The sequence below is a fragment of the Oncorhynchus mykiss genome, chromosome 15 (genome assembly GCF_013265735.2).
Source record: "Oncorhynchus mykiss isolate Arlee chromosome 15, USDA_OmykA_1.1, whole genome shotgun sequence".
NCBI lineage: Eukaryota > Metazoa > Chordata > Actinopteri > Salmoniformes > Salmonidae > Oncorhynchus > Oncorhynchus mykiss.
The window spans coordinates 50,358,203-50,372,361 of record NC_048579.1 but is presented as its reverse complement, the minus strand read 5'-3'; the positions used below and the strand labels follow the sequence as shown (position 1 = coordinate 50,372,361).

At 43.5% G+C, this 14,159-nt stretch overlaps 1 pseudogene; it reads right to left on the bottom strand.

The window, feature by feature from the left end:
• Positions 1–142: 142 nt before the first annotated feature.
• On the bottom strand, positions 143–13,923 carry LOC110490250 (annotated as a pseudogene).
• Between the last annotated feature and the right edge of the window lie 236 nt (positions 13,924–14,159).

The following is a 14,159-nucleotide window of genomic DNA, read 5'->3' as shown; positions in this document are numbered from 1 at the left end:
CTGGGCAGAATTTGGCAAAAATCCAGAAATGTATTCTTGCCAATAAAATCAGTCACCATGGCTCTTTCAGGCTCAGACATAGTGGTGAAGCAGGGCATTTCAGGTGTGGTCACGGTACAAAATTACACAATACATTTTTTTACAGTAATTGAAATCAGAATACAGCAGCATACTGTCATTTTATTAGAAATAACACCTTCAAGTTGTTCGACAAATAGGCAAAGTGCAACACATTTTTCGTGCCAATATACACTGAGTTTTCAAAACATTAAGAACACCTGCTCTTTCCATGACAGACTGACCAGGTGAAAGATATGATCCCTTATTGATGTCTCTTGTTAAATCCACTTCAACCAGTGTAGATGAAGAGGAGGAGACAGGTTAACGAAGGAGTTAAGCCTTGAGACAATTGAGACATGGCTTGTGTATGAGTGTATGAGTGCCCTTCAGAGGGTAAGAGGAAATAGTTCAGTTCCTTTGAACAAGGTATGGTAGAAGGTGCCAGGCGCACCGGTTTGAGTCAAGAACTGCAACCCTGCTGGGTTCCACACCTGTGTGTATCAAGAATGGTTCACCACCCAAAGGACATCCAGCCAACTTGACACAACTGTGGGGAGCATTGGAGTCAACATGGGCCAGCATCACTAAGTCCATGCCCTGACGAATTGAGGCTGTTCTGAGGGCGGGGGGGGGGGGGGGGGGGCTGCAACTCAATATTAGGAAGGTGTTCCGAATGTTTGGTATACTCCGTGTATGCATAGTCAATCTCCCATAGGTCCACAGACCTGGTGGCGCAGCACAAACTTCAGTTAATTATCAACCAAGAAGTTGTGAGTTCAAATCCCAGGTGAGGTTGATTCCCAGGTAATCAGCATACTGTCCTTTAATGTTAACACTTTCACTTAGCAGTAAAAATCTCTGGAGCAAACCGGAACTGTTTCATTTCAATAATGCTTTTTAAAGCAATGACATTTGACACCTGGGTTTTCACATGCTAAAATGTTAATGGTATCACAATCACATTTTGCATCCCCATGTTGTCACATGTATTTAACATGAGACAATGTTGTCACATGTATTTAACATGTTTAACATGTTATGACATTTCACACATGTGAAATTCCTGTATTTTTTCACGTAAGTGATGCACCACATATTGCCCGCACATTGTAGACATAAAATGACATAGTAAGCGGCACCAGTGCTATTGACATTAGAACTTAAAATACATTTAACAAATAAAGATATTCAGGGTTACAGTATATTTTGGAGTGTTATACATTTTCATAAACAATGTGGGATGGGAGTATCAAATTTACGGGAACTGGAGAGGGTTTGAAACTGAGGTTTGAGTTTCAGCTTTGATTTAGGCTACAGAAAGAACGATCCATCAATCTCTCCCTGTTGTGTTACACACGGACAGCTGAAGACAGGACAAGTTTGGCCTTCAAACATTCTTGGTTATAACTACACAGCACAGATGTGTCTTAATGAGGTATCGGTTTCTTACACAGGTGAGCGATGATATGTATTTAGCCTTAACATAGCTGTGAGCTAGTACCATGTATAAACACACTTCCGTGAACCGCAACAGTGCACTTTAATATTGGCAAATCCCAAGTCTTCCAGACATGATGAGTAGATTACAGATTGACTTCAGTGGAGTTCTCCTCCTTACCATAGATGAGTCTCTCTGATCTCAGCAATGACCTGACAGGCCTTCTGCAGAGCCTGTGGACACACAATGAGATACACTTGACTATGAAGCTTGTTGTGAATAATTCTACCTTTTTTTGAAATCTACTTCCTGTACCAACTTTTGGATGTGTGTCAATCCTCTCTGTTCATAGTTAAGGTACCAACCTCTAGCATGTCTGCAGCCTCAGTGAGGAGGTCGTTGAAAAGACCAGACTTATAGAGCTGACCCACCAGCTCACTCTTCAGACTCTCCCTCACATGGTTCACCAGGAAGTGCATCACTGCCTTGGGCACGCTATTGTACGGAAGAGGGAGGGAGGGAGAGAGAGAGAAATCTGAGCTGCTGGCCTAATGGGAGCAAATACCTCTAGACTTCAACACTGCACAGAAATACAAAGGGTGGCAGGTAGCCTAGCGCTTAAGAGTGTTGGGCCTTTAATCAAATCCCTGAGCCGGCAAGGTTGAAAAAAATCTGCAGCTCTGTCCTTGAGCAAGCCAGTTAACCCCAAACAACAACTGCTCCCTGGGTACTGTGGACGTTGATTAAGGCAACCCCCTCTCTGATTTAGAGGGGTTGGGTTCAATGCATTCAGTTGTGCAACTGACTAGGTATCCTCTTTCCCAAAGAGAGAGGGACAGCGTCAGAAAGCACCGGTCTTGGATATTTTTCCGAACGATGAGAAAGTAGGACTTGATGAGTCTCTCGATGACCTCACAGTCACGCTGCTCCCGAGAAGACAACTTCCTGGCAACGGAAACAGGCTGCGGGAGGAGCAACAGCATCAGCCAATCACCGAAGAGCACCACACAGCATTTTGAAATTGAATAACTTTATTATTCGCTCACCACATCCAGCAGGTTGACAGGAAGACCCTTATGAGGGCTGGAGGGGCCAGAGGTGGGGGCCCCCTCGTCCCCTTTCTTCAGCATGCCTCTCCAGTTCCCTGTCCCCTCCTGGTCCCCCTGGGGCCCTGCTCCGGGAGCCTGAGGTTACACACACACACAACACAAACAATCAGATGTAAAGCCATTTTTTTACAGCAACTTGTGCCTCAAGGTGCTTTGAAGAATCACAATGCAAACCAATCTATTTAATTCAGAGCCAAACTCAAGCGCACCGAGAGGGAGAAGGCAGAGAGGACATTGTTAAGAGAGGGCATGAGGACTGGGGAGCAGACTGAGTAGGGCACAGCAGGAAGCACAGAGCATGCCCATCTCATGCCCCACCTTGGCACCCTCCGTGTCCACAGAGGCAGGGGGCTCGGTAGGAATGGGAAGCTGGCCGACTGGACCATTAACTACTGACTAAAGGGAAGAGAAGAGAGGAGGAATGAGAAGGGACTTGTGAAGTCAGGAGAGGTAAAGAAGAAAAGACCAGGGACAATTGGTATTATATTGCGATTAAAGAGAGCTGGAGAAATTGAGCTTGGGAGCCATTTTGTTTGGAGTATTATAGAAGAGATTCAGAGTATGGTGGTTAGTTAGTTACCTTATCCCTGGGGACTGCAGTGGGCAGCTCTCTCATTCGGTTTCTCCTCGACTCCTACAGGACACAGAGTTGCATCCCTTTTACAACACACAATGTCCTCTGTTGCTCAGTTGATTCTCGGTACCACCCATATGTAAAATGTAAACGCGCATGACTGTCGCTTTGGCTTAAAGCGTCTGCTAAATGGCATACATCATCATGTTATTTTTACATACCAACTATTACCAACTACTACCAACTACTATCCTACAGAATTCATGTCAACAGAAAAGGTTGTCACCTCTATGTTGTTGTTCATGACCCCACAGGCATCAGCAAAGTCAGGGTGTTTGGTGTTGACGTAGGCCAGCTCAATGGCCACCAGATTATGCACCTGGAACAGGAGAGTTGTATGTGATGTGATACAATAACCTGATGCAGTTGGCATTCAAATAATCCATGTGCAGATTACACCGATTGAACCTGAATTTACCATCTCATTGGTGATAGGCAGCCTTTTCCTGAGCAGAGAAGTGACCACTTCCACTATGGCATCGTGGAGCTTTGGAAATCTCAACAACTCCTATGGAAAACACAGGCATCAGGTGTGTGTGTGTGTGTGTGTGTGTGTGTGTGTGTGTGTGTGTGTGTGTGTGTGTGTGCGTATAGACGTGTTTATCTATACATGTGGGGACTAGAAGTCCTAGAAGGCTTTTGGGTTAGTTCAGTGCTTCTCAATTATTTTCTGTTACACCCCCCCCCCTAGGAAGAAGTAAACATTTTGCGCCCCCCAACTCTCCGCCGCGACTGTAAATAGTATCATTTGTCTATAAAATTGTTATAGGTACACCTCTGCATAACATTGTATCCTTATTAACATTAAAGAAAGCAACAAAAATATATATATATTATATATTATAAATAATTATAAATATATAATATATATTATATTTATATATATAGATATATATTATATATATAGTTGATCTCTATATATATATATATATATATATATATATATATATATATATATATATATATATATATATATAAATATATATCAACTTACAACAAAGAATAACTTTATTAACATTGTTTTTTAGTCTGTAACAGAAAATACTTAAAGTGCATCAATTTGCCTGAAATTTAAAAAAAAGAAAATTCAATTCTTAATTTAAACTGTAATTATTTTTTGACCATTTGATACTGAAAAATAAAATAAAATATAATCAATAAATAATAATAAATTAAAATTGATCAGCAACATTAACTCAGGAGCACAATATATGAAACACTTTGACCTATAAAACAAAAATGAATAAAAAAAATTGTGCTGATTTTTTAAAATCAAAATGAGGAAGTCAGGATTAATGGCTACAATGAGCACGTTTTGCGAGGTTTGAAGCATGATACTGCAACTCTCAGCTCCTGCTCAATGTTTAGCTGGGACCTGTACTTGGTCTTCAGTGCAGCAACAGCAGAGAAGCCAGTCTCACAAAGATAAGATGTTGCAAAAGGAAGAAGAATGCCCATGGCCCTCTGCCCTAAGAGTGGATACTGCCTCTCTACACTCAGCCAGAATTCACTCAGTGTCTGTGATGTGAACCTCAGTCTCAATGTGGAGTCAGACGTCATATCAATGAACTGGTCCTCCTCTGCAGAGCTGAAACCAGTTGGAGCTGGTGCATTGAAAGGATCTCTCACCCAGTCATATTGGGAACTGTTTTCAGGGAAGTACTTTTTAAAGAATCCCATCAGTGATGAAATATGCTCCTTAATATATGGAATCACTGAGGTGGCATCATAGTCAGTAGTGTCAACAAATTCATGCAGGTTCTCGAGTGAATCAGTATTTCCTACATCAAGTCGCCTGCCCCCCATTGCAAGCTTTCGAGTGAAAGAGCTGATCTTGTCTGTGACCTGAGGGAGGTGTTTATCTTTCCCTTGAAGCTGTAGATTTAGTTCATTTAGCTTTACAAATATGTCACTCAGGTAGGCCAGTTTTGCCAGGAAGTTCTCATCACTACATTTTTCTGCGAGGTCACACTTGTGCTCCTGCTCCGAAAACATTCTTATCTGCTCTCTGAGCTCAAAAAACTCAGGACAAGACTTTTCCTCGTGACAGCCACCTTGCTTCACTGTGAAACAGCACCGCTTGATGTTCAGCTCCCATCTCCTCACAGATAGCAGAGAAGACTCTTGTTTTTAGTGGTCTGGTCTTTATAAAATTGACTACACCTACAATGTCAGTCATAACCTCACTTAATTCAGAGGAAAGGTGCCTTGATGCCAGTGCTTCTCTGTGTATAACACAGTGTGTCCACTCAGCATTAGGTGAGGCCTTCTTGATGAGTGACCGAAGTCCTTTTCTCATCCCTGCCATGGTCCGTGCACCATCACTGCAAACACCAATGTAGTGTTCCCACTTTAGCCCATTCTCAGTCAGGAAGCAGTCCAGCATTTTGAATAGCTCTTCAGCTGTGGCTCTGTCTCTGACATATTTACAAAACAGTAGATCCTCACACAGGGAGTTTGTCATGTCCAAACGTACATAAGCGATGAACAAACAGTCTTTGTTGTTGTCAGTTGCTTCATCGAACTGTAAGGCAAAGCGTTTGTCTTTGAGTTTATCTACCAGCTGGTCTTTAAGATCGTTAGCAATGTCATTTATATGTCTGGTGACAGTGTCATTGGACAGAGGGATAGTTTTTATTTTGCAGCACTTGCGTCATCCAGCATGACAGAAACCATGTCTAATGCTGCAGGCAGTATCAGCTCTTCTGCTATGGAGTGGGGTTGTTGCACTGAGCAATTTGGTTCGCCACCTTATATGATGCTAACAGTGCTCGCTGGTTTACTGAAGTAGCATTCACAAAGCGGGACGATTGTTGGTAATATTCGGCACGTTTTTGCTGAAAAAACTCAAGCAGCTTATCAGCGTGATTGGGGTGTAATGTCTTTAAGTGACGCCTTCATTTATTTGGCTTCATGCTGTCCGCTGCCAACATTTTTAGACACAGTAAACATACCGGTCTTTCCTCGTCTCCCACCGTAGTCACAGTGAAGCCAAGCGCTACATACGCTTCGTCATATCTCCTCGTCTCCCACCGTAGTCACAGTGAAGCCAAGCGCTACATACGCTTCATCATATCTCCTCGTCTCCCACCGTAGTCACAGTGAAGCCAAGCGCTACATACGCTTCGTCATATCTCCTCGTCTCCCACCGTAGTCACAGTGAAGCCAAGCGCTACATACGCTTCATCATATCTCCTCGTCCCCCACCGTAGTCACAGTGAAGCCAAGCGCTACATACGCTTCGTCATATCTCCTCGTCTCCCACCGTAGTCACAGTGAAGCCAAGCGCTACATACGCTTCGTCATATCTCCTCGTCTCCCACCGTAGTCACAGTGAAGCCAAGCGCTACATACGCTTCCTCATATCTCCTCGTCTCCCACCGTAGTCACAGTGAAGCCAAGCGCTACATACGCTTCGTCATATCTCCTCGTCTCCCACCGTAGTCACAGTGAAGCCAAGCGCTACATACGCTTCGTCATATCTCCTCGTCTCCCACCGTAGTCACAGTGAAGCCAAGCGCTACATACGCTTCGTCATATCTCCTCGTCTCCCACCGTAGTCACAGTGAAGCCAAGCGCTACATACGCTTCGTCATATCTCCTCGTCTCCCACCGTAGTCACAGTGAAGCCAAGCGCTACATACGCTTCGTCATATCTCCTCGTCTCCCACCGTAGTCACAGTGAAGCCAAGCGCTACATACGCTTCTTCATATCTCCTCGTCTCCCACCGTAGTCACAGTGAAGCCAAGCGCTACATACGCTTCGTCATATCTCCTCGTCTCCCACCGTAGTCACAGTGAAGCCAAGCGCTACATACGCTTCGTCATATCTCCTCGTCTCCCACCGTAGTCACAGTGAAGCCAAGCGCTACATACGCTTCCTCATATCTCCTCGTCTCCCACCGTAGTCACAGTGAAGCCAAGCGCTACATACGCTTCGTCATATCTCCTCGTCTCCCACCGTAGTCACAGTGAAGCCAAGCGCTACATACGCTTCGTCATATCTCCTCGTCTCCCACCGTAGTCACAGTGAAGCCAAGCGCTACATACGCTTCGTCATATCTCCTCGTCTCCCACCGTAGTCACAGTGAAGCCAAGCGCTACATACGCTTCGACATATTTCCTCGTCTTAGCTTTCGGGAGACTTACGTTTGTCTCATTATCTCTGTCTCTCTCTGTCTCTTTCCATGGTGTCTCTTAAGGGTTTGTTATCTGCACTTCATATCTCCTGCTCTGTGCTGTGTGCTCTTGTTCGGTGCAAAAAAAACCTACTCCCTGCGGCACAAAAAAGCTTGTTCCCCGGGGGGGCGCGCCCCACTATTTGAGAAGAACTGGGTTAGTTATACATGACAGTGTGTTGGTGTGTGTGTGTGTGTGTGTGTGTGTGTGTGTGTGTGTCTACCTGTGTGCTGCAGTGTTGGATGATCCTCTGCATCTCCTCATGGACCAGCTCTACACAGCGCAGACTGGGCTCCTCCAGTCTCTTCACCTGCTTCTTCACCAGCAGCTCAAACGACACCTCGGGCACAAACAGAGAAGGGCGAGGGCCCTAGAGAGAGACAGAAAGAGGGAGAGAGCGAGAGAGAGAAATTAGAGACTAGAGACAGACATGTACCGTGTGTTGTTCAGACAAAGTAGCATTAAGAGAAAGACAGATGATTATTTATCCGTTCCCCAGGTTGAAGGTATGCCCACTCTTTAGTAAATACTGTTAGAAGGAGAGAAGAAGAAACTCTCAGTACTTCTACTCACAGTGGCGTTCCTGATGGCAGTCAGGATATCTATGGTGTCGAGACCTCCTAGGGGATCCACTGACTAAAGTTCGCCCAAAAGTCTTGTGAAATGTGTAACAGATTCTAGCACCACCGCATCTGCAAAACAAGAGGATAGATGAAGTTGACATGTTGTGACAAACATGATGTACTACTATGAATCAAAGGAATAGTGCCAACATTCAAATCTCAGGTAATACTACATGAAGTGCATCTCTGGGTTTTCACAGGCATTTTGCCCACACATCGGCACCTCCTTGTGGAGTAGAGAGGGTACTACTACTCACAGCTCGGCAGTCTCAATGAACTTGGCCGTGCCCTCGATGGTGTGGCAGTACTCCGCAGCGAACTTGGTGATGAGCTGCAGCAGGGTGGCATTCTGGTCCTCAACGGGCTGGCCGTAGCTGCTTAACAGAGACTGGTACTGGGCCGCCAGCAAGTTGATACGCGTCTTCAGCTCCGGTAGACAGTCTCCGATGTGGTGCATCAGTAACCTAGCAGGGACAGGAGAATTAGAATCATACAACTTACAGAACATTGATTTGAGTGGGACTTGAATGGGAATTCCAATCTAGTAGTTGTAATTCTATGGGCACAGTATCTGATACCTTGAAGTTTCATTAGATACAGTAGGTAACTGTAATGAGAATATTTCCAATGAATAAAGTTCATGTTCAGTTAAGTGTGACACTTACCTTTCTGTAATACACATGATTTCCAGTGTTCTGCTTGTGACACTCGGGTTGAAGGTCACTAGACTCGATGCAGTATGTTATGGATTAAACTATCTGCTGAGTGATTGACGCCAGACTGGAGGTACAAGAACACACAGATTATTGTAGTATTGTCTGTGAACACTGTGATTCTGTAGTAGCTGACAAAGTCACTGGCGTTTTATTTTGACTTCCTACAAGCCTCTTGGCTGGTGTTTACAGAACAGTTGTCAGCTGATTAGGATATACAGTGCATTGAGAAAGTATTCAGACCCCTTGACTTGTTCCACATTTTGTTATGTTACATACAGCCTTATTCTAAAATGGATTACATCGTTTTTTTCCACCATCAATCTACACACAATATCCCATAATGACAAAGCAAAAACAGGTTATATATTTTTTGCCAATTATATCTTTTTTAAAATAAAGAAATACCTTATTTACATAAGTATTCAGACTCTAAATTGAGCTCAGGTACATCCGGTTTCCATTGATCATCCTTGAGATGTTTCTACAACTTGATTGGAATCCACCTGTGGTAAATTAAATTGATTAGAAATGATTTGGAAAGGCTGTATATATAAAGGTCTCACAGTTGACAGTGCATGTCAGAGCAAAAACCAAGCAAAGAGGCCAAAGGAATTGTCCGTAGAGCTCAAAGACAGGATTGTGTTGAGGCACAGATCTGGGGGAAAGGTACCAAAAAATGTCTGCAGCATTGAAGGCCCTCAAGAACACAATGGCCTCCACCAATCTGAGCAATAAGGGGAGAAGTGCCTTGGTCGGGGAGGTGAACAAAAACCCGGTGGTAACTCTGACAGAGCTCCAGAGTTCCTCTGTGGAGATGGTTGTCCTTATGAAAAGGTTCTCCCATCTCTGCTGCACTCCACCAATCAGGCCTTTATGGTAGAGTCGCCAGACAGAAGCCACTCCTCAGTAAAAGGCATGACAGCCTGCTTGGATTTTGCCAAAAGGCAACTAAAGACTAAGACCATGAGAAACAAGATTTTCTGGTCTGATGAAACCAATATTGAACTCTTTGGCCTGAATGCCAAGCATCAAGTCTGGAGGAAGCCTGGCACCATCCCTACGGTGAAGCATGGTGGTGGAAGCATCATGCTGTGGGGATGTCTTTCAGCAGCAGGGACTGGGAGACTAGTCAGGATCGAGGGAAAGATGAGCGGAGCAAAGTAGAGAGAGCACTCCGAACCTCAGACTGGGCAAAGGTTCACCTTCCAACAGGACAACGACCCTAAGCACACAGCCAAGACAACGCAGGAATGGCTTCGGGACAAGTCTCTGAAATATCCTTCACTGGCCCAGCCAGAGCCTGGACTTGAACCCGCTCAAACTCGAACCCGCTCAAACTCTGGAGAGACCTGAAAAGTTGGGCAGCGAAGCACCCCATCCAACCTGACAGAGCTTCAGAGGATCTGCAGAGAAAAATGGGAGAAACTTCACAAATACAGGTGTGCCAAGCTTGTAGCATCATACCCAAGAAGCCTTGAGGCTGTAATCTCTGCCAAAGGTACTTCAACAACACAATATGAATACTTATGTAAATGTAATATATTTAAAACCTTTTTATTTTTTTTATTCGCAAACAATGTCTAAAACAGTTTTTGCTTTGTCATTATGGGGTATTGCTGTGGGGGGAAAAGTACTCAATTGTCATACTTGAGTAAAGATACCTTAATAGAAAAGGATTCAAGTAGGAATGAAAGTCACCCAGTAAAATACTACTTGAGTAAAAGTCTAAAAGTATTTGGTTTTAAATATACGTAAGTATCAAAAGTAAATGGAATTGCTAAAATGTACTTAAGTATCAAAAGTAAAAGCATAAACCATTTCTAATTCCTTATATTAAGCAAAGCAGACAGCACCATTTTATTTTTATTGACGGATAGCCAGGGGCACACTCCAACACTCAGACATAATTTACAAACAAAGCATGTGTGTTTAGTGAGTCCGTCAGATCAGAGGCTGTAGAGATGACCAGGGATGTTCTCTTGATAAGTGCATAAATTGGACCATTTTCCTGTCAAAATGTAACGAGTACTTTTGGGTGTATGGAGTAAAAAGTACATTATTTTCCTTAGGAATGTAGTTAAGTAAAAGTTGGCAAAAATATAAAATAGTAAAGTAAAGTACAGATCCCACAAAAAACGACTTAAGTAGTACTTTAAAGTATTTTTACTAAAATACTTTACACCACTTGGGTATTGTGTGTAGATTGATGAGGGGGGGGAAACAATTTAATCAATTTTCGAATAATGCTGTAACGTAACAAAATGTGGAAAAAGTCAAGGGGTCTGAATATTTTCCAAATGCACTGTAAAGGCCTTCTCAGCAATGACCAGTTAGACATTTTCTGTGCTGGAGGGGTCTTCCTGCTGCAACTTGTCAATCAAAAATCAATCTGATTTATCACTTTACCGGTGACTGCCATTCTCTTTTGTTCACCTTGAAATTCCTATTACAGAACTCCATGCTAGTAGGTGCAATCCTATGGGCACAATATCCGAGATCTCAAAGTTTCATTAGATAAAGTAGATTGCACTTGTTATTCATAGGTTGTTTGGCTGACCAGAGCTAAGAACCTTGACTGGCAAGTGTGGTTACAAGTCACTACTGTAGTTGCCACTACCATTGCTTATGTAATACCCAACTGCCCTATGGAGGAAACAATAACATTCTCACCTGTTCAGAGTCCTGGCCAGATATTTGGTTCCATTTCGATTAGCGAGAGAGGGATACTTCTTCTGCAGGAAAGCATGTTCATCTCGGATGGCATCGCTCACCGACTTCTTATTGTTGATGTCCAACTGACTCCTGTGTGAAACAGAGACGTGTCGGCTTCAATAACACAAGACAGATTTCAGCTGATGTTCATTGTATGTAAGGTAGAGTAGAGGCTACTATTGGGAGTGAGTGTAACGTGCTACAGTAGAGTATAACGCCAGACCTGTTGACCACTCCGATGAGGCCCAGTTTGACAGGGATGGCCCGGCCCATTAGGACGTCCATAGCATCAGTACCAGCGTCCATCAAGTCCAGCTTGGTCACCACCGCCAGTGTCCTCCTGCATGTGCACGACAACAGACTACAGAAATGAGTCCAACACAACATACTGTGCACACCAAACACTTTTACCAGTCGCAGAGAGAGATAAGTGGCTGCCCAAACACTGTGGATGAAAATGAAGCACAGGAGTGACTGACAACTGAGCCTTTCTAGTGTATCACGCTCCAGCCAAGGTTGCAGTTGCCCTGCATGTCTGCTAGGCTACTAGCTTCTCCTATGCAAAGCAGACACTTAGTGTCTAGTTCATCTCCATCTCCAGTCACTGTTACCTTGGTGATGCCGGGTAGATCCACCAGAGTGAGGTTCACCACATTAGGAGAGAAGATCTTCAGGTGAATAGGCTCATCACTGATCCCCTATAGGAAATACAATGACAAACAATGACTAGCCTTGTTGAAATTGTTAGGGATGTATGATGTGAAGGAGATCAATTTATAAAGTCCTGAATAATTACACTGTGATCATCTTACCTGGTCAGTACCCGAAATTCTTTCAGTTTCATTTTCCCGCCTGATTTCACTGACGTCTGTGTAGATCTGAAAAGACCAGCTTTGTTAATGTATATTTTCTTCAATCAACAGCACAGAAAACAGAATATCATGAGTAGCAACACGTATCAATGTTTGAGATAAGTCATACCTTATTTTTGGTGTGTAAGAACTTGCCCCATTCATCTCCTTCCACGCCTGTGGAATACAATAACACACGGTTTAGATATACATTTTCACCTAACCAAAATAAGGTAATGGAATATGGGAGATGTATCAATAATATAATGTATCATACATTCCATTTAGCAGAAATTATCCATAGCAACTTGCAGTCATGTGGTATACACATTTAACTTATGGGTGGCCCCAGTGTGAATCGAAACCCACAACTCTTGGCTTTGCAAGTACAATGCTCTACCAACTGAGCCACACAGGATTACGGTCATATAATTAGAATACTATATTAATAAGATCACAATCATTTAAGGAATAACCCTAGATAGAATACTTGTTCAGGTGTGGACGGTCTGGTCTACAGGTCCCTAATAACTGTCAAGGGAGGAATGTATAGGAAAACACAAACAGACAAGACCTTTACATAGCTGAGTGTGTGTCCACATTGTGGGGTCGGCAGTCAAAGAGATAGAGAACGTTTCAGCTCCTATTTTCAAATCTGTGGTCATTTCAAAAACAGCTCTCTCTGGGTTTAACAGTGGCAAGCGTGTGATCTTCACAACTTGCTGAAATAGGCTGGTACAATTGGTGTGAAGGGGTGCAAAACACTGAGTCAGAAATAACAACATGAGTGGCAGGTCAGAAACAATGACACAAAGTGGTCTGAAAATACCCAAAGAGCAGAATGAGGAATCACACACACGGTTAGTGGTCAGTGTGGTCACTGGGTAGCCTAGTGGTTAGAGCGTTGGACTAGTAGCGTTGGACCAGGCATCACAGTATGTCACATCATGGAGTTGGGTTAACAGCTTTCACATAAGGACAGATCTGAGAACAGCAGTGTTACCAAATAATATGGCACATAAGGTTGTCCTACAGTTATTGACAGAGAGTTCTTCATAATTGCTGTTGACAAAAAGCAGGCTTTGCCCGGGTCAAATGGAACATGCCAGCTGTCCACCAACACATGCACACCAATAATAGCCACACAACTGGCTCATGCACAAACAGAGACAGAAAGAGGTTTATTTTTAACTGCACCACGCTCACTCAAGTTCAATGGCCCATTTTCAGCAATCCTGATGTTTTGCCGAACATAATGAAAACCTCGAACACAAAATAGCTGGATAGACAACAATGTATGTAGCTAGCTATCTTTCAGTGTCATGTGAAGAGACTAGCAGCATAACCCTATTTTGACAGCTACGAAGAGGAAGGGTTTTACCTGGGTTCCAACGACTGCTATCTGCGGCAGCTGTAATATGTCTGCTCCCACCGTATTGAAGACATCTTGAAGCTTGTTTACAACGGGGATTAGGGCCTCCATGTTCAAGCTAAATTGACACCTTTCTAGAGAGATAAACTAATGGAACAGCTGTCCACCAGCTCTGTTAAAAGTCATTCAACGTCCCATAGAGACCATTGAAATAAGCCATTCCCAACAGTCTGCGACTGCGCTGTGTATTATTGGGACGTGTAGTCTTCCAGATTCCAAACGCTCTCAAATGCTGCTTGAATTTTCCAAATAGGACTGCATTTCCCAAGATTAGGCCGCAGCCCAAAAACATATTGTAATGTAGTTTTTCGATAGATGTGTATGAGTAAGATCACTTTACTGGTCAATTGCACACAAGCTCCAACGGAAATTTGACATCCTCTTTTAACCCAACCCCTCCAAAAG